The sequence below is a fragment of the Schistocerca gregaria genome, chromosome X, assembly GCF_023897955.1.
Source record: "Schistocerca gregaria isolate iqSchGreg1 chromosome X, iqSchGreg1.2, whole genome shotgun sequence".
In the NCBI taxonomy this organism is placed as follows: domain Eukaryota; kingdom Metazoa; phylum Arthropoda; class Insecta; order Orthoptera; family Acrididae; genus Schistocerca; species Schistocerca gregaria.
In genome coordinates this window covers 302,807,745-302,832,503 of record NC_064931.1, presented here as the reverse complement: position 1 = coordinate 302,832,503, position 24,759 = coordinate 302,807,745, and the positions used below count along the sequence as shown (strand labels likewise).

General features: G+C 44.3%; 1 protein-coding gene and 1 non-coding gene across 2 annotated transcripts in view; both read right to left on the bottom strand.

Moving 5' to 3' along the window:
- LOC126298039 (cytosolic carboxypeptidase 6) overlaps positions 1–24,759 on the bottom strand; it is a 1,900,625-nt gene that overhangs the window by 1,109,159 nt on the left and 766,707 nt on the right. The gene's annotated exons all lie outside the window — the stretch shown is intronic.
- Trnas-cga (transfer RNA serine (anticodon CGA)) lies at positions 6,631–6,705 on the bottom strand. Its single transcript has one exon. It is a non-coding gene; the product is annotated as a tRNA-Ser (tRNA).

Below are 24,759 nucleotides of genomic sequence, written 5' to 3'. Positions count from 1 at the left end.
TTTCCAAAGATAGCAGGTGTGTCAAATTTTCTATCCACTTGCCGGCAAACAAAGGATGTTTCACATAATCTTATTGTCCCAGGCAGCAGTCACCCACACCAAGAATGCTTGAAGCAGAAAAAGAAGGCAAGGTTAGTGTGCTCATACCACAGTAGTTCCCTTACTAACAACAACATGTATTTCGAGGGATGCAACTGACGAGAGAAGTATCAGGCTAGCGGTTCGCCTGAGAATGAACAAAGTTTTTTTTTTCTAATGCTAGCAGCTGCGTCCAATTTTCCATCTACTTGCCAGCAAACGAAAGATTTCATCTCAGAATATATTTCACCCCCCACAAATGTGAAGTGTTCCTCAAACACATGCACCACGCGTGCCTGAAGAAAAAATGGCAAGTTAGAAGTTGCTAGCACGGCAATCTGAGTTCCTAATGGTACTCTCAATGTAGAGTAAGTAATCTGACGCTATATGAAACCCAACCGCCACCACAATCATCACGAGCCTTTGGCAGTGCCTAGCTGTGTCTATGTGATTCCTGTAACATGAAACAGTCAGTCAACAGTTATGCTAGTGGTAGTTGTGGTGGGAAACGGCCAGCTTGATCAATTGCCATGCAAGTATTTATAAAAGAAATTGTAAGTTCAAATTGCGACGGATGTAAAATTTCGTAGTGGAAGTATTCTAATTTTTCGAGATTGAGAGATACTTACGTAAAAAATGATTATTAAAGTTCTTTACTCTTGCTATTAGAGGATTCATTCCGGAAATGTTGGCAGAACTTGAACGCCTGCCTGAAGCTGAAAGTCGCCAGCAAGCCGAAGAGGTTATGCTACCATCATGTAAGTACATCTCAAAATTCTTTGTGTAATAGTTTACAGGTGGAGAAAACATCTCTTACAATATTCAGATTGTAACAAGTGCTTATAACATTTGCACTGTTGTTCGTCCATTAGAACAGGAGTAGTTGGAAGCTGAAAGTCGGCAGCAAGCCGAAGAGCTTAATCTACCATCATGTAAGTAGAGCTGCAAATTGTCTGTCACAGTTTGTGTGTTTAGAAAACAGCACCTGATCTATTCAGATCTTAACAAATGTTTATAAAATTTCTGATCGCGCTGTTGTAGCATTAGACCAGCAACTGATGGACATTAAGCTGTCTGCTGGATGCCGAAATGCAGCAAGAACGTAAGTACATTTATAGTATACTGCCAATATTCATCGTATACAGTTGTGTGACGCATATATTATCCATTGTTTTAGATGTTGCTATAGCTCAAAAGGAGGATGAGATTGTCTTAGGGGTATGAGTCGAGATTAATGACCAGGATTCATTACTTTCACCAAGAATGAACTTCCTATTTTCATTTTTTTCGTGATTATGTGTAGCTGTAGGCAAATTGAGTAAATTTTTGTTGTTGATGTTGTTGTTGTCTCTTATAAACAATATCTTGTTGTAGACGACTTCCGTGGCACAAATGTGGTGAGGCTGAAATACGGGAGTGGGAGAATGAGATGGTGGCTACTGAAAGGCTGTGCGATCTCTCCCTTCTTGCACAGGGCATAGAGATATTTTAGTATGTGGGAGTACTAAAAGGAAGACCGACTCAAATACTGAATTTCGGGACCCAGAGTGTAAAATGTGATTATAATGTGACCCCCATCATTACAGTTTATAATATTTATTCTAGAATACTGATGTACTTGTTGTTATTTGCTTAGATCATATATTTAAAGAATCCCGAGCATTATACCTAACCCTTTTTCGGTTATTTCTATGTTACAGAGGTGCCACGAACACTTCAATGACAACATCTTGCTGTGGCGTGCAAACACTCACCCGAGCGACATACACAGCAGTGCAACCCGCCGCGCGCGACATGCGACCGCGTCTGCCACACAGCTGACCCCGCACCATCAAATTCCCTGTAACGTCCATGGGTTGTCCAGTCAGAGCAACGATATCCCACCCACAAGGCTGACGATGGTGAAGGCTCCATTATACAGCATCATCAACGAGCCCACTCTCCACAGCTGCGGTTCTCTCTCAGGAGCACACCGCCGTCACATCCCACTACTCTGGCTCCAGTAGTTCGCTCTCACCGGCAACGAAAGGTATGTGTACCTCCAGACATATCTCTCCCCCCTGACAGTGCCTCCTCCACAGCGCCGTCATCCACCAGGTGGACCCAGTCCTCTCCTAGTTGTTATATTGTTGTTATTGTTGTTGTTGTTGTGGTCTTCAGTCCTGAGACTGGTTTGATGCAACTCTTCATGCTACTCTATCCTGTGCAAGCTTCTTCATTTCCCAGTACCTACTGCTGCCTACATCCTTCTGAATCTGCTTAGTGTATTCATCTCTTGGTCTCCCTCTACGATTTTTACCCTCCACGCTGCCCTCCAGTACTAAATTGGTGATCCCTTGATGCCTCAGAATATGTCCTACCAACCGAGCACTTCTTCTAGTCAAGTCAAGTTGCGCTACAAACTCCTCTTCTCCCGAATTATATTTAATACCTCGTCATTAGTTACGTGATCTACCCATCTTATCTTCAGCATTCTTCTGTAGCACCACATTTCGAAAGCTTCTATTCTCTTATTGTCTAAACTATTTATCGTTCATGTTTCACTTCCATACATGGCTACACTCCATACAAATACTTTCAGAAACGACTTCCTGACACTCAAATCAATACTCGATGATAACAAATATCTCTTCTTCAGAAACGCTTTCCTTGCCATTGCCAGTCTACATTTTATATCCTCTCTAGTTCGACCATCATCAGTTTTTTTGCTCCCCAAATAGCAAAACTCCTTTACTACTTTAAGTGTGTAATTTCCTAATCTAATTCCCCCAGCATCACCCGACTTAATTCGACTACAGTCCATTATCCTCAGAAACCTGCTCGAGGGTATCACGACCCATTGAGGTTCTAGAGGCATGTCTCCTGGTGCTGCAAGCCGGGCTCTTCAAAGCCCTAGATTATCCGAGATATAATGCCATTGAATGTAATGCAATACTCTGCTACGAGGTACCTCATCCTCCCCAACAGCAGAGTGCTGCTGAGGACAAAAGCCTGCACTAAATCTGGGGCGATGATGGCGTTATATATCAGAGTACATCAACCGCCGAGTAGTATCCTGAATCCGCCGTGAGTGCTATACTAGCCCAGCTTCCCAAGGTGCAAGTAAGAGGGTGAGCTAAAGCACTCAGCCAAATACTGCACCTCGACACCCATAATCAGGTCTACGATCCTCTAAATGGTTTGTCCAGTTGTGTCAAGCGCTTGGAGGACATTAAAAACAAGCAGGCTTGTACTAAAGTTGATAATGTAAAGGTTAACCTTCTTTTGCATGGTCAACCGTGGTTTGCGAGATAAATTACTACACTCCTGGAAATGGAAAAAAGAACACATTGACACCGGTGTGTCATACCCACCATACTTGCTCCGGACACTGCGAGAGAGCTGTACAAGCAATGATCACACGCACGGCACAGCGGACACACCAGGAACCGCGGTGTTGGCCGTCGAATGGCGCTAGCTGCGCAGCATTTGTGCACCGCCGCCGTCAGTGTCAGCCACTTTGCCGTGGCATACGGAGCTCCATCGCGGTCTTTAACACTGGTAGCATGCCGCGACAGCGTGGACGTGATCCGTATGTGCAGTTGACGGACTTTGAGCGAGGGCGTATAGTGGGCATGCGGGAGGCCGGGTGGATCTACCGCCGAATTGCTCAACACGTGGGGCGTGAGGTCTCCACAGTACATCGATGTTGTCGCCAGTGGTCGGCGGAAGGTGCACGTGCCCGTCGACCTGGGACCGGACCGCAGCGACGCACGGATGCACGCCAAGACCGTAGGATCCTACGCAGTGCCGTAGGGGACCGCACCGCCACTTCCCAGCAAATTAGGGACATTGTTGCTCCTGGGGTATCGGCGAGGACCATTCGCAACCGTCTCCACGAAGCTGGGCTACGGTCCCGCACAGCGTTAGGCCGTCTTCCGCTCACGCCCCAACATCGTGCAGCCCGCCTCCAGTGGTGTCGCGACAGGCGTGAATGGAGGGACGAATGGAGACGTGTCGTCTTCAGCGATGAGAGTCGCTTCTGCATTGGTGCCAATGATGGTCGTATGCGTGTTTGGCGCCGTACAGGTGAGCGCCACAATCAGGACTGCATACGACCGAGGCACACAGGGCCAACACCCGGCATCATGGTGTGGGGAGCGATCTCCTACACTGGCCGTACACCTCTGGTGATCGTCGAGGGGGACACTGAATAGTGCACGGTACATCCAAACCGTCATCGAACCCATCGTTCTACCATTCCTAGACCGGCAAGGGAACTTGCTGTTCCAACAGGACAGTGCACGTCCGCATGTATCCCGTGCCACCCAACATGCTCTAGAAGGTGTAAGTCAACTACCCTGGCCAGCAAGATCTCCGTATCTGTCCCCCATTGAGCATGTTTGGGACTGGATGAAGCGTCGTCTCACGCGGTCTGCACGTCCAGCAAGAACGCTGGTCCAACTTAGGCGCCAGGTGGAAATGGCATGGCAAGCCGTTCCACAGGACTACATCCAGCATCTCTACGATCGTCTCCATGAGAGAATATCAGCCTGCATTGCTGCGAAAGGTGGATATACACTGTACTAATGCCGACATTGTGCATGCTCTGTTGCCTGTGTCTATGTGCCTGTGGTTCTGTCAGTGTGATCATGTGATGTATCTGACCCCAGGAATGTGTCAATAAAGTTTCCCCCTCCTGGGACAATGAATTCACGGTGTTCTTATTTCAATTTCCAGGAGTGTATTACATACGCTACATACATTGTACAAAAGAATAAAATCACTGTGGGTTATAATTTTGACGGTATTTAGTTCCCTGTAAGTATTCAGGACATTTCAAAATTTGAGGCAGAAAATTTCGGAATTTAGGTTAACATTTTTGAAAGAGAGAAGCAAGCCAGTTGATCAGGATAAGCATACTGTAATGGGACCTTTTCACTTTTCGAAATCTGTAAATGAGCGTGCTCTTCAAGTACACACGTTCCTGTTCTCTGTTGTATACGGATACTTCGTTTGTCTCCAAACCACTATCACCCGCTGTGAGGGGAATATCGTAGCCTCACATACCACCTTCATGCAAAAACACGTACAGTGTGTGGCAGTGTGCCAACTTGCATGATGTTAACTGTCTTACTTGGGGGCTGCCATTAGATAGACAAGCTGAAATTCCCCATAACGACCAATGTGATCTTATGGGGAAGCTCTAGGTTGCAGCTTACAACGCGTGTTATGTGAAGCATCAATTACGAAGACACACAGCCGCGCGGGATTAGCCGAGCGGTCTTAGGCACTGCAGTCAGACTGTGTGGCTGGTCCCGGCGGAGGTTGGAGTTCTCCCTCGGGCATGGGTGTGTGTGTTTGTCCTTAGGATTATTTAGATTATGTAGTGTGTAAGCTTACGGACTGATGACCTTAGCAGTTAAGTCCCATAAGATTTCAAACCCATTTGAACACCCAATACCCGTCTTCTTCCATAATTTAAGTGGATATGACGCTCACTTTCTTGTTGAGCAATTGGTTAATATCGACCGGGAGAAAAATCAGGTCAGTGTCTTGCCTGATAGTGTTACGAAATGTATTTCCATTCTTCTCTCGGATGTGGTCACTCTGAGTAACGAAAGTGCACCGAGGGTTTCAGACAGTGTGATGCAGGTAAGTGCTGGCCTCCAAGGTACACATCACCCACTGAAATCGGGGATCATTCCAGAGATACCCAAAGGACAGAGTTTTGATGGGAATGTAACTATAATCACTGTCTGTGACATGAATGTATGATGACGAAACACTCATGATGAAGCATGGACACCGTTTCATTGATTTACGAAATCCCAACAGCAGACTTCCTGTAGTCTGTTCCCGATTCTGATTAGCTGGAAAACCTATATAGAAAATAATTTCACGGAAATGACGAAATCGACACGTCTCGTGGGAGTGAGACGTCTGGGAGGGGGGAGTAGGTGGGGGGGGGGGGGGGGCTAAGGTCGTGTTTCCGTAGAAGTTAGTTGGACGCTTCTCAGTTACTTTGTCAAAGTTAAGAGTGTCAGTTCTTCATGCTCCGGCATACGCAATGGTGTTTTAATTGTAATTGCGACCTTTCTTCTCTGACAAATACGTGGTAGGAGGGTTTGCTACTGGGAAGCTATGATGTGCGAAGCCAGCCGAAGTGGCCGTGCGGGTCTGGGCGCTACAGTTTGCAACCGAGCGGCTGCTACGATCGCAGGCTCGAATCCTGCCACGGGCATGGATGTGTATGACGTCCTTAGGTTAGTTAGGTTTAATTAGTTCTAAGTTCTAGGCGACTGACGACCTCAGACGTTAAGTCGCACAGTGCTCACAGCCATTAGAACCATTTGATCTGCGAAACGAAACACAGCTGTTGTGAGTGTAGATATATCATAAGATTTCGGACACTATACACCAATAAATGATAATCACGATACTTGTCTGGAATGTAATGTTGTTGTAAAGTAACGTTACTGTGCTTAGTGTTCGAACATATAGGCAGATTGAGATTTTCGCTCTGCAGCGGAGTGTGCGCTGATATGAAACTTACTGGCAGATTAATACTGTGTACCGGGCCGAGACTCGAACTCGGGACCTTTGCCTTTCGCGGGCAAGTGCTCTACCAACTGAGCTACCCAAGCACGACTCATGCCCCGTCCTCACAGCTTTACTTCTGCCGGTACCTCGTTTGCTACCTTTCAAAATTTACAGAAGCTCTCCTGAAAACCATGCAGTAGTAGCACTGCTGAAAGAAGGGGTATTGCGGAGACAGGGCTTAGCCACAGCCTGGGGTATGTTTCCAGAATGAGATTTGGGTAGCTCCGTTGGTAGTGCACTTGCCTGCGAAAGGCAAAGGTCTCGAGTTCGAGTCTCGGCCCGGAACACAGTTTTAACCTGTCATTAAGTTTTATATCACGGCACAATCCGCTGCAGAGTGAAAATCTCATTCTAGAAACATCCCCCAGGCTGTGGCTAAGTCATGTCTTTGCAATATCCTTTCTTTCAGGAGTGCTAGTTCTGCAAGGTTCGTAGGAGATCTACTGTAAACTTTGGAAGGTAGGAGTCGAGGTATTGACATAAGTAAAGCTGTGAGGATGGAGCGTGAGTCGTGCTTGGGTGGCTCAGGTGGTAGAGCGCTTGCCCGCGAAAGGCAAAGGTCCTGAGTTCCAGTCTCGGCTAGGTGCACAGTTTTAATCTGCCAGTAAGTTTCATATAGCCTGATGTTTTTGGGAAGTGGTCAAATAAAATTCCTGTAAAGATTTTCGTATATCTAACGTTAAATGGAGAATTGCTGTTATAAGAGGAACTGTGACTTCAACGCATTGATGAGTATATTCAACCGCAAGGGTTCATAGTTAATTACGTCAACACCTGTAGGAGTGCATCGCGTTGCAGAAGCGCTGTGTGAAAACACCTGCCAGCTGTTCTCGCATCTGATTGACTGGAAGATCTAAACGCTAAACAGTTTCCTAGAACTGAGGAAAATCGAGAAACCTAGCCAATTTGAATGTGGATATAAAATACTTTTTCTGATGCTATACACATCTCAACGATAATCGCACTGCTTGCCTGAAATGTCCATGTGTTGCACTGCAACGCTACTGTGCTCACAGTTCTGTCACGTGTACTGAAAATGATGTGGGTGGAACTATGTCTGCTTGTAAGGTGTTGGGGGGAGGGGGGGAGAGGCAAGGGGGGAGCGGTATGGATTTAATGCGGACATTTGCGATTTAAACACATCGATAGCCATACGGGGTACAATACACTTCAAGTGCAGAATTCTACCCATTCATATGGAGGATATAGTGGATAATGATATTTCAACAGCCACGGTCAGGTTCAAAAAAATCGTTCAAATGGCTCTAAGCACTATGGGACTTAACATCTGAGGTCATCAGCCCCCTAGACTTAGAACTACTTAGACCTAACTAACTTAAGGACATCACACACATCCATGTCTGAGGCTGGATTCGAACCTGTGACCGTAGCAGCAGTGCAGTTCCTGATTTAAGCGCCTAGAACAACTCGGCCACAGTGGCCAGCCCACGGTCAGGATAAGTTATTTCCGATTCTTCGCTCATTATCGAATATCAGGAGGTTTGGTACTGGAATCGTGATATTTAATGGTCATTAAACTTAAAAATACGTGAGTGGTTCCTCAGGACATCACCGCTTCGCGTGCGTGGACGTGGTAGAGGAAGCCAGTGGCTGGAACGAACAAATGCCTTCCACACCGGTTATCCGGTGATCGAGGATGTAGCTGACTTAACCAAGTCGCTCTCAGGGTGGGTAAATAACTAAACAATACTCAGTATGTGTTCAGCAGCCTTCGCTATCGCGCGTGTCTCGAGTATTCTCCGATTTGTATGTGGGAATTTCAGAAAATTCAATATTGCATGTGTTAGCGCTGGAGGATTATTCTCCCCGTCTAAATTGATCGGCTGACGGCTAGGCTGGGCAGTCCCGATGGCACTCTCTCTAGCGATCTCTGACATCTGTGACACCTACTATGAATTTAATCGTGGTTTAAGTGTATGGTTTTCCAGAGTGCCCTGTCCCTGTGGTGACGGCTGCTGTGTGGGGGTGAGTGCTACTCAATACGCCCTAGGGGTCCTGTCTTGCAGCGGAAAGGTTAAGTAGTATTTGTTTAAATAAAAGTGGATATGTTACTGTTACCATCCTCTCACATGGTGGACGCTTTCCACACCTTCTTCTCCCTGGGTAGCAGAGAGAACCAACTTACGAATTCTATAGCGCTTTAAAAAATACTCTTAGCATACCTGTAGGTGGTCGGGAGTTCCCGTCGAAATGTGAAACTACAACTGTCATTTTATACAGCAACGCTTCCAATCGATATATCAATTTCACAATGGATCAATTTGTTGTTTATGATAATGGTATTGCGAACACACTCCTGTCAAACCCCTACGCCGTCTAGTGCGAACTGTTGAAGGACATAGCGGTATTGAGTTGAAAATTGAAATCCTCAATCGTATTTTCATCCACCTCCAACGTAATGGGTTTCCCACCAGAGAACCTAATTGCGCTACTATCCAGCAGTAGGAGACATAGAAAATCCAGAATGGAGAAGTTTAGAGTTTGGAAACTGGGCAATTGTGGGATCGAATCCTGAATAGCCCAAAAATTTCCCGCCAAATATGCCAGTCTTAGGATCCACAAATAGGAAGCAAGGAATAATTCCCCCACTCAGAGGGTATCGATTTAATTAATCAGCTAATCAATTAGATTGATTTGGTGTAGTGCAGAAAGACTGTTTCCAAGACATCCACAATCCTCCACTTTGAGGAAGGCTGGGGATTTACTAAGCACCCATTTCTTTGTTCAGGGTAAAAGATATGTTAGTGTGGCTACCGTGCATGTGACAGACAATTACTGGTTAGGAGAATAACAGAGAGAGAGAGAGAGAGAGAGAGGGAAAGAGCATGTGTTGCGAGAGGAATTTCCTAGTTATCAGTATCCCAGAATTGCCACCAGTTGATGGTTTGCCCGATAGGAAGTAACAGAAGGGGAAAGGGGGGAGGGATGGAGGGGACTGTAGGGAAAAGGGATGAAGAGATTGCTTCTCCCGAAGTCTTAAGTCTTCTGCTGGTGGCGTTGTGAACTAGTTCAGCCAGTATCTACACAGCAGGGCGGGCACATAGAGCAGCTGCTTCCACTGACCTGGTGTGGACGGTGCGTGTTTTGGAACAAAACAGGAAGTGAGACTGGTATCAAATTTCAACGGAAGCTAACATCTGGTTCATGCATTCCTGTGCGGGTGACCAGCGCCTACTAGTCCAGCGCTCAAGCTTCAAAGGATTGCCATTGGTACAGCGTGTGTGGGGTGGTGCGCGGTGCATAAAGACGCGATTGAATGGTTTTTGCGAGATACGTTTAACGCTATCTGTAACGATGTAGTTATGTGTGGTGAGTGTTTTATGTTGATGTCGATTTCATAATGGTATACCTTTCATGAGCGGAAAAAAATGAAGTATTTACGTATTTAATTTCCTCTTTTCCATGTACTTTATATGACCTGTACCGTCCAAAACTAAATAAACTTCAGAGAGTGTATAGCTTGTCCTATCATATAAGGGTATACAGCCGCTGCCAGTTGGTGTGCAAATTGAATTTTAAAATTAAATAGTACATTATAACGCCATCTGCAATGTAGCTGGTTCTCCCGCCGTGAGCTCCTCCCACTCCACCAGTTAAGCACACACTGAAAGATTTTCGCCCCAGTTTTTTCAGGGGGAGGTGGGGAGGAAGTGAAAGTGAGGTGGGCGTGTCAAGGCGAGCATAAGCATAAAAATTTTCCCACAACAGTCACCTCCAAACTGCAGCACTGTAAGTACGTGAGTAGGACACTTAATTGCTGGACAAGCTAATTTTGCTGTTTCGGGTCCAACAGCGCAGCACAGACCGACCATTCCCCGCCATTTATCCAGGTGAGTGGAGGGGGAAGGGGAGGGGCTGAGCTTTTCGCACAATTTACCAACAGTGTAGCAACCAAAATAAAGCCATAGACCACATAATGTCCTTCCTCTCTGGCAGCTCAGAACAGAATGAGTCTTTCTCTCAACGATATCCAGATGGGTGCGACGAGGGGGAAATTGGGAGACAGGACGGGAGGGTGGAAGTATTTTTTAGATGAGAAGGGGTTAAGTAATTAACCCCTTTAACTAATTACTCAATTATTTTGGTATCAGTTGTGTGCTTCTCTCAGCGAGGTGGAGGGCTGAGTGATTAGGGATATCCAATAGGGTGGTGGGCGGAGGGGGGGGGGAGGGAAGGGGTGGAGGGTTTCTCAGAGGTGTGGAAATATATGCGAAATTTTAAAACGTAAAAAAATACTATTTGCAACACAGACTTGTGTATTTTTAAATGGACACCCCCTATTATTTCGTATGCAGTTAATACCATGAAAAATCACAAAAATAATGGCGTTGTTTGCATCGCAATACGTCAATTATATCCCGAGAAATTGCGAAGCGAAGTTGACACTTGAAATAAATGAACCGCACAGCTAGCACACGTCCTAGGACTCAAACGCGCACCTCAAGCTGCCTGTGTTATGGGCTTACACAATGGGAAGATATGCACAATCCACAAAAATAAGCATTTAACACATTCAACGAAAGTTACATTTTTCAATTTGTAAATGTATGTTCATTCTAGAGATGTGACAACTAGAGCTACAATTAGAGATAACACACTTGACTTCACTTTATTAAGCACATTCTGTCGCCCACAGAAACTGTACTGTTGTGCTTTACATTCAGCATAGAAAATATACCCACATCTTGACCAATGAAACAGTGTCACGTCAATATATGTTCGAAGTGCCCTCTGTATGGATTAATACACGTTTGCAGATGGGTAACGAGAGAGTGTTGCAAAGATTGTAGAGATTCTACAGATATTGCCGCACACACCACAGTTATACCATGTTACATATTCTCTACTGTCGTTGGGTGTTCTTGATGCACTCTGTTTCTCACTGAGCCCCAGAGAAAGAAGGCTAATGGCGCCAAGTCGGGGGACCGTGCTGGCCATCACACAGTACCACCCGCTCCGCCAACCTATTTGCAAATGTCGCATCTAGAACGTCTCTGGCAACTTTTGTATTGTGTGTGGAACATCCATCATGTTGGAACCACATTGACAGACGAGTTTCCAATCCTAGATCCTCCATGAGGAACGCGAGTGTGTGTTGAAGAAATGATGCATACGGCGGTCCATTCAATGCACTACGGTAAAAATAGGGACCTGCAATACAGTTAGCAATGATACCGAAACAAACATTGACACTCCACTGTCGTTGATAGAGAAACTTGGCGATTCCAGTGGGGATTTTGCACGGACCAGTAGTACATGTTCCGCACAATCACATTACAATGATTTGTAAATGAGGTATTTCCGTAAACAACGTATTGATTAGGAATAGTGGATAACCTTGCAATTATTAAAGTGTAAAACTACAGAATGCAATGCGGGATTTAAAGTCATTCCCGTACAGTGCTAGCTGCAGTGACATATGGAACGGATAAAACCGATGTCGATGCAAGATTCTGCACACACTACTGTGGCTTATTCCAGTACTCCGTGCAATTTGTCGTACACTCAGAGGATTGTGCGATATAGCAGCCAGAACAGCAATTTCGTTTATATTGCCAGTCGCTGGCGTTGTACGTCGATGTTTTGTGGTAGCCCAGCTTCCTCTTTCCATGAGAGTCTTGCAGATGTTGCCAGTAATTCAACGTGGCGGACACCGCCGATATGTGGTGTGTTCAGCTTACCGTGACACAGCTGCGGTTGCATTTCTGTGACATTCGCCATAAATTAAAGTAATATGCAGTTTTTCTTCATTAGTCAAGGCCGGCATATCGACTAGATGACGACAAATGTAACAAGCCACGAGAAAACACGTTTCAGTGAGACAAGGTATGTGAATAACGTTACAGTATGAGTGCAGTTCAGCAGACCAGATTAGAAGACATTTGTACACTAAAGCGTCGCGGAATGGCCGCGCGGTTAGAGGCACCATGTCAGTGACTGCATGGTCCTTCCCGTCGGAGGTTCGAGTCCTCCCTCGGGCATCTGTGTGCGTGTTGTTCTTAGCATAAGTTAGTTTAAGTAGTGTTTAAGTCTAGGGACCGATGACCTAAGCAGTTTGGTTCCTTAGAAATTCACACACAGTTGAACATTTTTGTACACTGAAGGTAGAGCGTGCCGTCGTGATATTGGTATGCTTACGGCAGGATTCCGGCACCAGTGTAGACAATCCCTGCTCTGAACGCAGCACTACATGCGATGCATTACGTCAGAAACTGTGACTCAGTTGCTGTCCTTTACAAGACACATATTTATGAGGTTTACAAACTTGAAACCAAGTGCGTTACCACTAATTGTACCTCTAGTTGGCATTTCGCAACAATAGCCATAATGCGCAGGACATCCTTCATTCTGATACTGCATAATTTCACACATTATAAGAGGTGAACCGGTTCAAGTAAGGTACAGCTCAAGAAGGGGCTATACTATCCCCCTTTAGGGGTGGCATCAATGCATTATGGGCCAATCTACATCTACATCGATACGTATACTCTGGAAATCTCATTTAAGGGCCTAGAAGAGGGTTCATCGAACTACCTACCCAATTCTCTATTATTCCAATCTCGTACAGCGTGGAAAGAATGAACACCTATATCTTTTCGTACGAGCCCTGATTTCCCTTGTTTTATCGTGGTGATCGTTCCTCCTTATGTAGGTCGGTGTCAACAAAATATTTTCGCATTCGGAGGAGAAAGTTGGTGACTGGAATTTCGTGAGAAGATTCCGTCGCAACGAAAAACGCATTTCTTTTAATGATGTACAGCCGAAATCCTGTATTATTTCTGTGACATTATCTCTTATATTTCGCGATAATACAAAACGTGCTGCCTTTCTTTGAACTTTTTCGATGTACTCCGTCAGTCCTATCTGGTAAAGATCCCACAGTGCTCAGCAGTATTCTAAAGGAGGACGGACAAGCATAGTGGAGGCAGTCTCCTTAGGAGGTCTCTTACGTTTTCTAAGTGTCCGGCCAATAAAACGCAGTCTTTGGTTAGGCTTTAGCAGAGCATTTTCTATATGTTCCTTCCAATTTAAGTTGTTTGTAATTGTAATACCTAGGTATTAAGTTGAATTTACGGATTTCAGATTAGACTGTTCCTTGTAGCACTCACGTGGATGACCTCACATTTTTCGTTATTTAGGGTCATCTGCCCCTTTAGCACCATTCAGATATCTTTTCTAAATCTTTTTTCAGTTTGTTTCGATTTCTGATGACTTTAGTAATCGATAAACGACAGTGTCATCTACAAACAACCGAGGACGGCTGCTCAGATTGTCTCCCAAATAGTTTATATAGATAAGGAACAGCCAAGGGATTATAACACTACCTTGGGCAACACCAAAAATCACTTCTGTCTTACTCGATGACTTTCTGTCACTCACTATGAACTGTGATATCTCTGAAAGGAAATCACAAATCCAGTCACATAGCTGAGACGATATTCCATAAGCACGCAATTTCACTGCAAGTCTCTTATGTTGTACAGTGTCAAATGCCTTCCGGAACTCTGGAAATACGGAATCAACCTGAATTGCCTTGTCAATAGCACTCAACACTTCATGTGAATAAAGGGCTAGTTGTATTTAACAGGAACCATGTTTTCTAAAACCATGTTGACTGTGTGTCAATAGACCGTTTTGTTCGAGGTAATTCATAATGTTCGAACACAATATATGTTACAAAATCCTGCTGCCTACCGACGTTAACAATATGGGCCTGTAATTTAGTGGATTACTCCTTCTACCTTTCTTGAATATTGGTGTGACCTGTGCAACTTTCCAGTCTTTGGGTACGGATCATTCGTCGAGCGAACGGTTGTATATGATTGTTAAGTATGGAGCTAATGCATCAGCATACCCCGAAAGGAACCTAATTGGTATACAGTCTCGACCAGAAGACTTGTTTTTATTAAGTGATTTAAGTTACTTCACTACTGTGAGGATATAATGCTTAGTCATACAATAGCACACCATACATTAATGCTCCAATAACGTATTACGTCAATCACATCACGATTACTGGCGGCGTGAGGTGTACGCTTGAGTCTCAGGACGTGCGCTAGCTGGGCGCTTCATTTATTTCAAGCGTCAACTTCGCTTCGCAATTTCTCGGTATTTAACAAACGTATCGTGATGTAAGCAACAGCATTACTTTTCAGATTCTTCATGGTATTGATTGCATACGAAATAATATGGTGCGTCACTTTAAAAATACACAAGTTTGTGTTGAAAATAGTATTTGTTTACGTTTAAAATATTAGGGGGACATATGGTGACACATTAATTTTTCTTGATTCACAATATTTACATTGGATGCTTTCTTTTTGCGCAATACGTTGTTTTCGGATGCTTGCAATGTTGAATATAATACGATAATAGCTATTAACATGAAAGAGTAACGTATACAGTAAGAAATAATTTATATATAAGTACTAAACTGTTCAATACATTTCCCATGATAGTTTTGAAAGGTTACAATTGATTCAGTGTCATTCTTTTTCTACAATACAACTTTCATATAACTGTTTCAGTATTAGTCAGATACGCTTTTTAACACAGGAAACGAAACATAAATGTGACACTAATATTACTGGCTTAACCAACTAGCGCCAAGAACAAAACCGGAAGAAACCGAGTAAATAAGCGTAGGAGAGCAGTCTCCATAGAGTAGTGGTTATGATACTAGCTTGTTACATGGAGGGTCGGAAGTTCAAAACATACCTGAACTCAAAAATTTTAATTTCTATATTCGGTTAGAGTATATTCTAGAAGTATCCACAAATGGCCAGAATCATTGTATTGGAATATATATATCTTATGTCTTCTGGCCGCTCCCACTCTTGTACGTGCAAGTGCTGAACAAACCTTCGTTAAGTGAAATTTGTGATCGTCATTCATCTACTTACACCTTCCACTACGTGACATTATTTAGGTGGGGACGCTGAGTATTGTAACTTGTGATACAGCACATTATCGACGACACAGTGGCTCCCATCAGGCCACGTCAGAGCCACCGTTTACATGGCGAGAAACCCGATTTGGAGCCATATTCTACAAATCGCATTCTATCTGGGACTGAAGAAGAAGCAGGACGTTACGATAACAGCAACTGTGTACCACCACATGAGACATCCTTCCGGGTTCTCTGGTGACGATGGCCAAGATCCAAACAAGTGGCTGAAGATACACGAGCATACAGCTAAATTTAACAAATGGGATAACACCGTTTGTTTGGCTAATGTATTTTTCTACTTGGAGGGCACTACCAAGTAATGGTATGAGGACAAGGAGGAAAAGTTCACAAGCGGGGAAGTATTCCAGGCGGAACTGCGCAAGTATTTCGGCGCGACACACAACGACAGAAGTGCCAGGTAGAAGATAAATTAAAGTGCAGGGTACAGCATCCAGGACAAACGACAACATCCTACATTGAAGACTTCTTGGAGCTATGTGAAATAGTAGATCCTCGAATGAAGGAGGAAGGTGAGGTTGGACATCTCATGAAGGGTGTTGCTGAGGACATGAATCAAGCCCTACTCCCGAAGGAGGTTTCAACAGCAGACGACTTCATAAAATGATGCCAGTATATCGAGACAATACATCAAAAAGGAATTACACGCAAGAAGTTTGAATGACTTCCAAACTTCGTATCGATATCTGTGATGGAGGGAGAGGAAGTTCAGAAGCCACTTGGACAGCACGTCGATCAAAAAACCGAGATGCTTCAAAAGGTCATAAGCGTGGAAGTGGAGCAGACATTGAACCTAGTCTCTTGTCTTTCAGTTACTCATAAAACGGAAAAAAAATCGAGACCCAGGCGAAGTTACGTTCCTACAATGCCGCATGAGGAACCTGTTTGATCACCAAGAGAGACTGATGTCTGGAGGACCCAGGACAACCAAGAAGTATGTTTCCACGGCGGACGACCGGGACATGTGGTGCGCTGTTGTCGAGAAAGGCAGCGGATATTTGATGATGCCCACGCCAGAAGACAGCAGACCGATCTTAGCCGACGCCAGCTCCGGGGCGACGAAGATAAACAAGAAGATGTGTGTGCAGGACGACGTAGGTCACCATCGCCGCAAACTAGCCGCTGGAAACGACGCTCCCCAACACGCCGATCAAGGTCTCCGTCGCCGTTTAGAAGCTCCAGCCGATCACCTAGCCGCCACAATCTGGAAAACTAAAGGGTGCGACCTTCCTTGAAGGTGAGGCCACCGAAGAGAAAAATCCTCCGCCGTCGATCACTACAAAAATGATAGAATACTACGTCCATATCTTAATGGATGGCCGACCAGCCAAAGCTCTTGTGGATTCTGGAGCATCATATTCAGTCATTTCGGGGAAATACCGTCGACAGTTACAAAAAACCGTATTCGTCGACAACAAAACATCTCTGCTGAAGGTGGCTAATGGGAAATATTTAAAACCTACAGGAAGATGTGTCAATTGCGTAGGTATAAGTGTCCATAAACAGCCTTTAGAATTCATCTTCTTACAAGAGTGTAGTCATGATGTCATTCTCGGTCGGGACTTTTTCAAAGCGTCTCAAGCAATTATAGATTGTGGTCGCTGGAACATTATGCTAAACGTGATGAGATACTGTGGACAGAAAGATGCGCATCCGCCTGTGTGGAGACTATGTGTAGATGAAGTGATCATGCCTGCCGTCACCCCTAGAAACGTAACTGTGATGTGTCATACCATGCATCAACGGATGGAACTTGTAGTGGAATGTAACAGAAGCATACCCCTGAAGACTAACAGGGGCATCCCAGCCTCTGTAGTCTCGTGTAAGAACGGATTCGGTGAATTGTGGATAGTTAACTGTCACCGAGAACCGCAGATCCTTCCAGGACGCATGTGCGTATCAAATACTGAGCCGTTAATTGCAGAACAGCTGAGCGTCATGGGAAGCTCCCATGCCGAGTCTGTGGGCGAAATTAGCGCTACCACTACGAGACAAGATCTTCTAGCTCGACTGTCACCAGATCTCACTAAGGAACAACAGAAGAAGCTGCATGCCATTCTTAAAGACTTCTCTGAATGTTTCAATCCACAGGTGAAGAGCAAATTAGACAAGTCGACAGTGAAGCACTTGATTAGCACTGGAGGCCATCAAAAAATACGCCAGAGAGCATACCGCGTGTAAGCAACGGAACGTCGAATAATCCGCAACGAGGGAGAGAAAATGATGAAGAATGACATCATTCAGCCTTCGCAGAGCCCATTGTCGTCACCAGTGGTTTTCGCCAAGAAGAAAGATGGCAGTTTGCGCTTTTGTGTTAATTACAGCGAGTTTAATAGGATAACTAAAAGGACGTTTACCACCTTCCACGAAGTGACGATTGTCTGAAGGGGGCTAGGTTTTTCTCAACCATGGACATGTACTGGGGATACTGGCAAATCGAAGTACGCGAAGCTGACCGTGAGAAAACGGCATTCATCACCCCTGTGTGCCTGTATGAGTTTTAGCTGATGCCGTTTCGTTTGTGTAATGCACGAGCAACTTTTGAACGAATGATGTCTCCAACAACAAAGACTGAAACTTAATCCAAGAATGTGTCTCTTTGAAGAAAAGAAATCAAAATATTTGGACACCTTGTGTCAAACGAAGGTGTGCGGCCATACCCAGAAAAGGTAAGAGCTATAGCGGAATTTCCTATTCCTAACTGTATCAGAGATGTGAGAGGCTTCCTCAGTTTGTGTTCTTATTACCGTGGTTTTAACAAAGACTTTTGTATCAAAGTCAGGTCACCCCAAGCGTGTTAAAAGCTGATGCTAAATTTATCTGCGGTGGTGCTCAATAAGATTCTTTCGATGTGCTGTGTAAAGCTCTGACGACTGACCCTGTACTTTGTCTGTATGATGAAAGAGCACCTACAGAACTACACACAGATACCAGTGGATATGGGATCTGTGCTGTTCTGGTGCAGATTATAAAGGAAAAGGGAAGGTTATAGCCTGTGCTTCTAGGACACTTACAAAAGCCGAGAGAAACTACTCAATTACATAAAGAGAATGTCTTGGTGTGATCTGGGCCATGTGCAAATTTCGACCCTATCTCTATGGAAGGCCATTCACGGTTGTTACAAACCGGCATTCACTGTGTTTGTTGACAGGTCTTAAGGATCCAACAGGACTACTCGACAGGTAGGCACTACATCTTCAAGAGTATGGCATTACCGTAGTGTACAAACGTGGAAGAAAACACCAAGATGCCGACTGTTTCTCAAGAAACTCTGTGCAAGACAACAAAGACTTCGATGAAAATAGTGACTGTTCTTCTGCACTCCAGGATCTCTGTGCTGAGCAGAAGGAGGACGGCAAGATATCTGCAAACTATGCTTGCCTTAAATTGGTCAGAGGATGTGAAAGGACAATTTAAGGTAGTTAATTGATTACTTTGCAAGACAAACTTTACTCCGTTTGGAAAGAGGTGGCTACCAGTGATTCCTAAACACATGCGCTTAGATGTTCTACAGAAATTTCTTAGGCCAAACATCTGGATTTATTAAGATGTACGACAGAATCCGCAAGAGACTTTTTCTGGCCAGGTTTATTTAGGAGTGTCCGTCACTAAGTGTCGCACTGTCGAGAGTGACAGAGGAGAAAGGCAGCTCCTCAGAAACCACCTGACCGACTCATACCAACTCCACTAGCCGAAACGCCTTTCCAGCGTGTTGGGATTGACCTCCTCGGACGATTTCCAACGTCTGCTAGAGGCAATAGATAGATTATTGTTTGCACTGATTATCTGACACTCTAAGACATTACAAAAGCCGTGAAAACAGACAAATTCATCGTAGAAGGCAATGTATTAAAATATCCTGACCCAAGCTCGTTAATTTCGGCTCGAGGGAAAGTTTTTCAATCGAACTTGTGACAGAGATAAACCGTCGGTGCAACATTACTCGTCACATGACGAGTGCATACCATCTGCAAACTAACGGGCTTACTGAACGCCTTAATAAGACCTTGGCCGACATGCTATCAATTTTCGTCAATGTTGAGCAGAGCAACTGGGATAAGGTGCTACCTTTCGTGACGTTTGCCTACAACACCGCCAAACAAGACGCCACAGGATTTACGCCATTTTTCCTGGTGCATGGGAGTGAGGCGACGACGACGATGGACACTGTGTTCCCGTTACATCCTGATGACGTGGACGACGACTAAATCGGCCAGGTGTTAGCCAGAGCTAAGGAATCTCGGCAGTTAGCTCGATTGCGCACGCTGCAGGCTCAAGAAAACGATCACCGAAGGTATGACGAGAGCCACTGCCCTGCTGTCTACCAGTCTGGTATTCTCGTCTGGATCTTCACTCCTGTTCTCAACGTTGGCCTCTCTGAGATGCTCCTCAGGCACTACTTTGGACCTTATAAGGTTGTAAGACAGTTGTCTGATTCTACTTACGACGTTCATGATTTCGACCCCGACACAAGACGACGAAAGATCAGAGATACGGTCCACGTCCCCTATAAGGATCCTGCAACCCAGGGTAAATTCGAAGCTCCAGCGTCAGGCCACAAGCGAAAGGCAACGAAGAGCGGAGCGGCAAGTGAAGTTCTAAGAAGTTCACCGCCAGGGCGAACATCAGTCATCGGGAGTCGGAGTATGCAGGAACGATGACTTGTTCCCGGACTATGAGGACATAACACCGATACGCTGTTCTCTTAATGAGGGAGCAATGTCGCAGAAGGAGCCGAGTAGCACAGTTGCCATAGAGTAGTGGTTATGATACTAGATTGTCGCGTGGAGGGTCGTGATTTCAAATGGTTCAAATGGCTCTGAGCACTATGGGACTTAACTTCTAAGGTCATCATTCCCCTAGAACATAGAACTACTTAAACGTAACTAACCTAAGGAATCACACACATCCATGCCAGAAGCAGGATTCGAACCTGCGACCGTTCCGGTCGCGCGGTTCCAGACTGTAGAACCTAGAACCGCTCGGCCACCCCGGGCGGAGTCATGATTCCGAAACTCACGTGAGCCAAAAAATTTTAATTTCTATATTCGGTTCGAGTCCATTCCAGAAGTATCCACAAATGGCAAGAATCACTGTACTGGAATGTTCTGTAGCTTTAACTATATCGTATGTGTTATGGCTGGGGGCAGTTCACTCCGCACTCTTGTATGTGCAAGTGCTGAATAAACCTTCGTTAAATGAAGTCAGTGTTCGTCATTCATCTACTTACACCTTCCTCCACGTGATATATCACACGTTCAGATACAATTTATACCGAATTCACACAGACCACAGACACATAGGGCGCAGTCACACACACACACACACACACACACACACACACACACACACACACACACACACACACAAATAGGTCCATTATTTAGGATCAAATCAAATAAATACATTCACTCTGTCTGACGCCCGAGTGAATAATGCGAGTATGGCAGGGTACTGATTACGTGACAGGCTGATTGAGTATTAACTTGGCACAACATAAGCGGAGTAGTAGTTGGAGCACCACCAAGAGCATTGAGTAGGTAGTTTTCAACAGTGAGAGATGTCGTGTATTCGTGACTCACACCCTTAGCCTACCTTTGGGTGGCATCTGTCTCTAGAATATTCATCTATTTTTGATCGGAGATCTACGAATTCCTCAGCGTGTGACGTTTTTGCCTCAAATCTCATTAGGCCAACAGTCTTGATATTTGTTGGCGTTATGCCATATGGAATATCGCCTGCACGTCCAGATGTGTCGAAACATCTGGGTGGCACCTTATTATTTCATTTGCAGTTATGACCGTGCAGAAAACATCATATAGTAAATTATGTGACGTAATTGATCAAAATGGTTCAAATGGCTCTGAGCACTATGGGACTTAACATCTAAGGTCATCAGTCCCCTAGAAGTCGTTGTTTGTTGTTGTGGTATTCAGTCCAAAGACTGGTTTGATGCAGCTCTCCTTGTTACTCTATCCAGTGCAAGCCTCTTTATCTCAAAGTACCTACTGCAACCTACATCCTTCTGAATCTGTTTAGTGTATTCATCTATTGGTCTCCTTCTTCGATTTTTACCCTCCGCGCTGCCATCTAATACTAAACTGGTGATCCCTTGATGCCTCAGAATATGTCCTACCAACCGATCTCGTCTTCTAGTCAAGTTGTGCCATAACTTTCTCTTCTCCCCAATTCTATTCAATACCTCCTCATTAGTTATGTGATCGACCCATCTAATCTTGAGCATTCTTCTGTAGCACCACATTTCAAAAGCTTCTATTCTCTTTTTGTCTAAACTATTTATCGTCCACGTTTCACTTCCATACATGGCTACACTACATTCAAATACTTTCAGAAAAGACTGCCTGACACTTAAATCTATACTCTATGTTTACAAATTTCTCTTCTTCAGAAATTCTTTTCTTGCCATTGCCAGTCTACATTTTGTACCCTCTCTACTTCGACCATCATCCGTTTTTTTGCTCCCCAAATAGCAACACTCATTTACTAATCTAATTCCCGCGGCATCACCAGATTGAATTAGACTGCATTCCATTATCCTCGTTTTGCTTTTGTTGATGTTCATCTTACATCCTCCTTTCAAGATACTGTCCATTCCGTTCAGCTGCTCTTCCTGGTCCTTTGCTGTCTCTGACAGAATTACAATGTCATCGGCGTACTTCAAAGTTTTAATTTTTCATCCATCGATTTTAATTTCTACTGCGCATTTTTCTTTTGTTTCATTTACTGCTTGCTAAATATACAGATTGAATAACATCGGGGATAGTTTACAACCATGTCTCACTCCCTTCCCAACCACTGCTTCCCTTTCATGCCCCAACTCTCTTATAACTGCCATCTGGTTTCTGTACAAATTGTAAACAGCCTTTCGGTCCCTGTATTTTATCCCTGCCACCTTCAGAATTTGAAATAGAGTATTCTGGGCAACATTGTCAAAGGCTTTCTCTAGGTCTACAAATGCTAGAAACGTAGGCTTGGCTTTCCTTAATCTATTTTCTAAGACATGTCGTAGGGTCAGTATTGCCTCACGTGTTCCAACATTTCTACAGAATCCAAACAGATCTTCCCCGAGGTTGGCTTCTACCAGTTTTCCCATTCGTCTGTAAAGAATTCGCTTTAGTATTTTGCAGACGTGGCTTATTAAAGTGATAGTTCGGTAATTTTAACATACGTCAACCCCTGCTTTCTTTGGGATTGGAATTATTATATTCTTCTTGAAGTCTGAGGGTATTTCACCTGTCTCATACTTCTTGCGCACCAGATGGAAGAGTTTTGTCAGGACTGGGTCTCCCAAGGCTATCAGTACTTCTAATGGAATGTTGTCTACTCCCGGGGCCTTGTTTCGACTGAGGTCTTTCAGTGCTCTGTCAAACTCTTCACGCCGTATCATATCTCCCACATCATCTTCATCTACATCCTCTTCCATTTCCATAATATTGTCCTCAAGAACGTCGCCCTTGTATAGACCCTCTATATACGCCTTCCATCTTTCTGCTTTCTCTTCTTTGCTTAGAACTGTGTTCCCATCTGAGCTCTTGATGTTCACGCAATTGGTTCTCTTTTCTCGAGAGGTCTCTTTAATTTTCCTGTAGGTAGTATCTATCTCACCCCTAATGATACACGCCTCTACATCCTTACATTTCTCCTCTAGGCATCGCTGCTTAGCAATTTTGCACTTCCTGTCGATCTCATATTTGAGACGTTTGTATTCCTCTTCGCCTGCTTCATTTACCGCATTTTTGTATTTTCTCCTTTCATCAATTATTTCAGTATCTCTTCTGCTACCCAAGGACTTCTATTAGCCCTCCTCTTTTTACCTACTTGATCCTCTGCTGACCTTTCTATTTCATCTTTCAAGCTACCCATTCTTCTTCTACTGTATTGCTTTCCCCCATTCTTGTCAATCGTTCCCTAATGCTCTCCCTGAAGCTCTCTACAACCTCTGATTCTGTCAGTTTACCTAGATCCCATCTCCTTAAATTCCCACTTTTTTGCAGTTTCCTTAGTTTTATTCTACAGTTCATAACCAATAGATTGTGATCAGAGTCCACATCTGCCGCTTGAAATGTCTTACAATTTAAAACCTGGTTCCCAAATCTCTGTCTTACCATTATATAATCTATCTGAAAAAGGGTCAGTATCTCCAGGCTTCTTCCATGTATACAACCTTGTGTTATGATTCTTGAACCAAGTGTTAGCTATGATTAAGTTATGCTCTGTGCAAAATTCTACCAGGTGGCTTCCTCTTTCATTCCTTACCCCAATTCCATATACACCTACTACGTTTCCTTCTCTTCCTTTTCCTACTATCGAATTTCAGTCACCCATGACTATAAAATTTTCGTCTCCCTTCACTATCTGAATAGTTTCTTTTATCTCATCATACATTTCATCAATCTCTTCATCATCTGCAGAGCTAGTTGGCATATAAACTTGTACTACTGTGGTAGGCGTGGGCCTCGTGTCTATCTTGACCACAATAATGCGTTCACTATGCTGTCTGTAGTAGGTAACCCGCACTCCTATTTTTTTATTCATTATTAAACCTACTCCTGCATTACCCCTATCTGATTTTGTATTTATAACCCTGTATTCACTTGATCAGAAGTCTTGTTCTTCCGGCCACCTAACTCCACTAATACCTACTATATCTAGCTTTAACCTATCCATTTCCCTTTCTAAATTTTCTAAACTACCTGCCCGATTAAGGGATCTGACATTCCACGCTCCGATCCGTAGAACGCCAGTTTTCATTCTCCTGATAACAACGTCCTCCTGAGTAGTCCCCGCCCGGAGATCCGAATGGGGGACTATATTACCTCTGGAATATTTTACCCACGAAGACGCCATCATAATTTAACCATACAGAATATCTATATGCCCTCGGGAAAAAATTACGGCTGTTGTTTCCCCTTGCTTTCAGCCGTTCGCAGTACCAGTACAGCAATGCCCTTTTGGATAGTGTTACAATGCCAGATCAGTCAATCATCCAAACTGTAGCCCCTGCAACTACTGAAAAGGCTGCTGCCTCTCTTCAGGAACCACGCGTTTCTCTGGCCTTTCAGCAGATACTCCTTCATTGTGGTTGCACC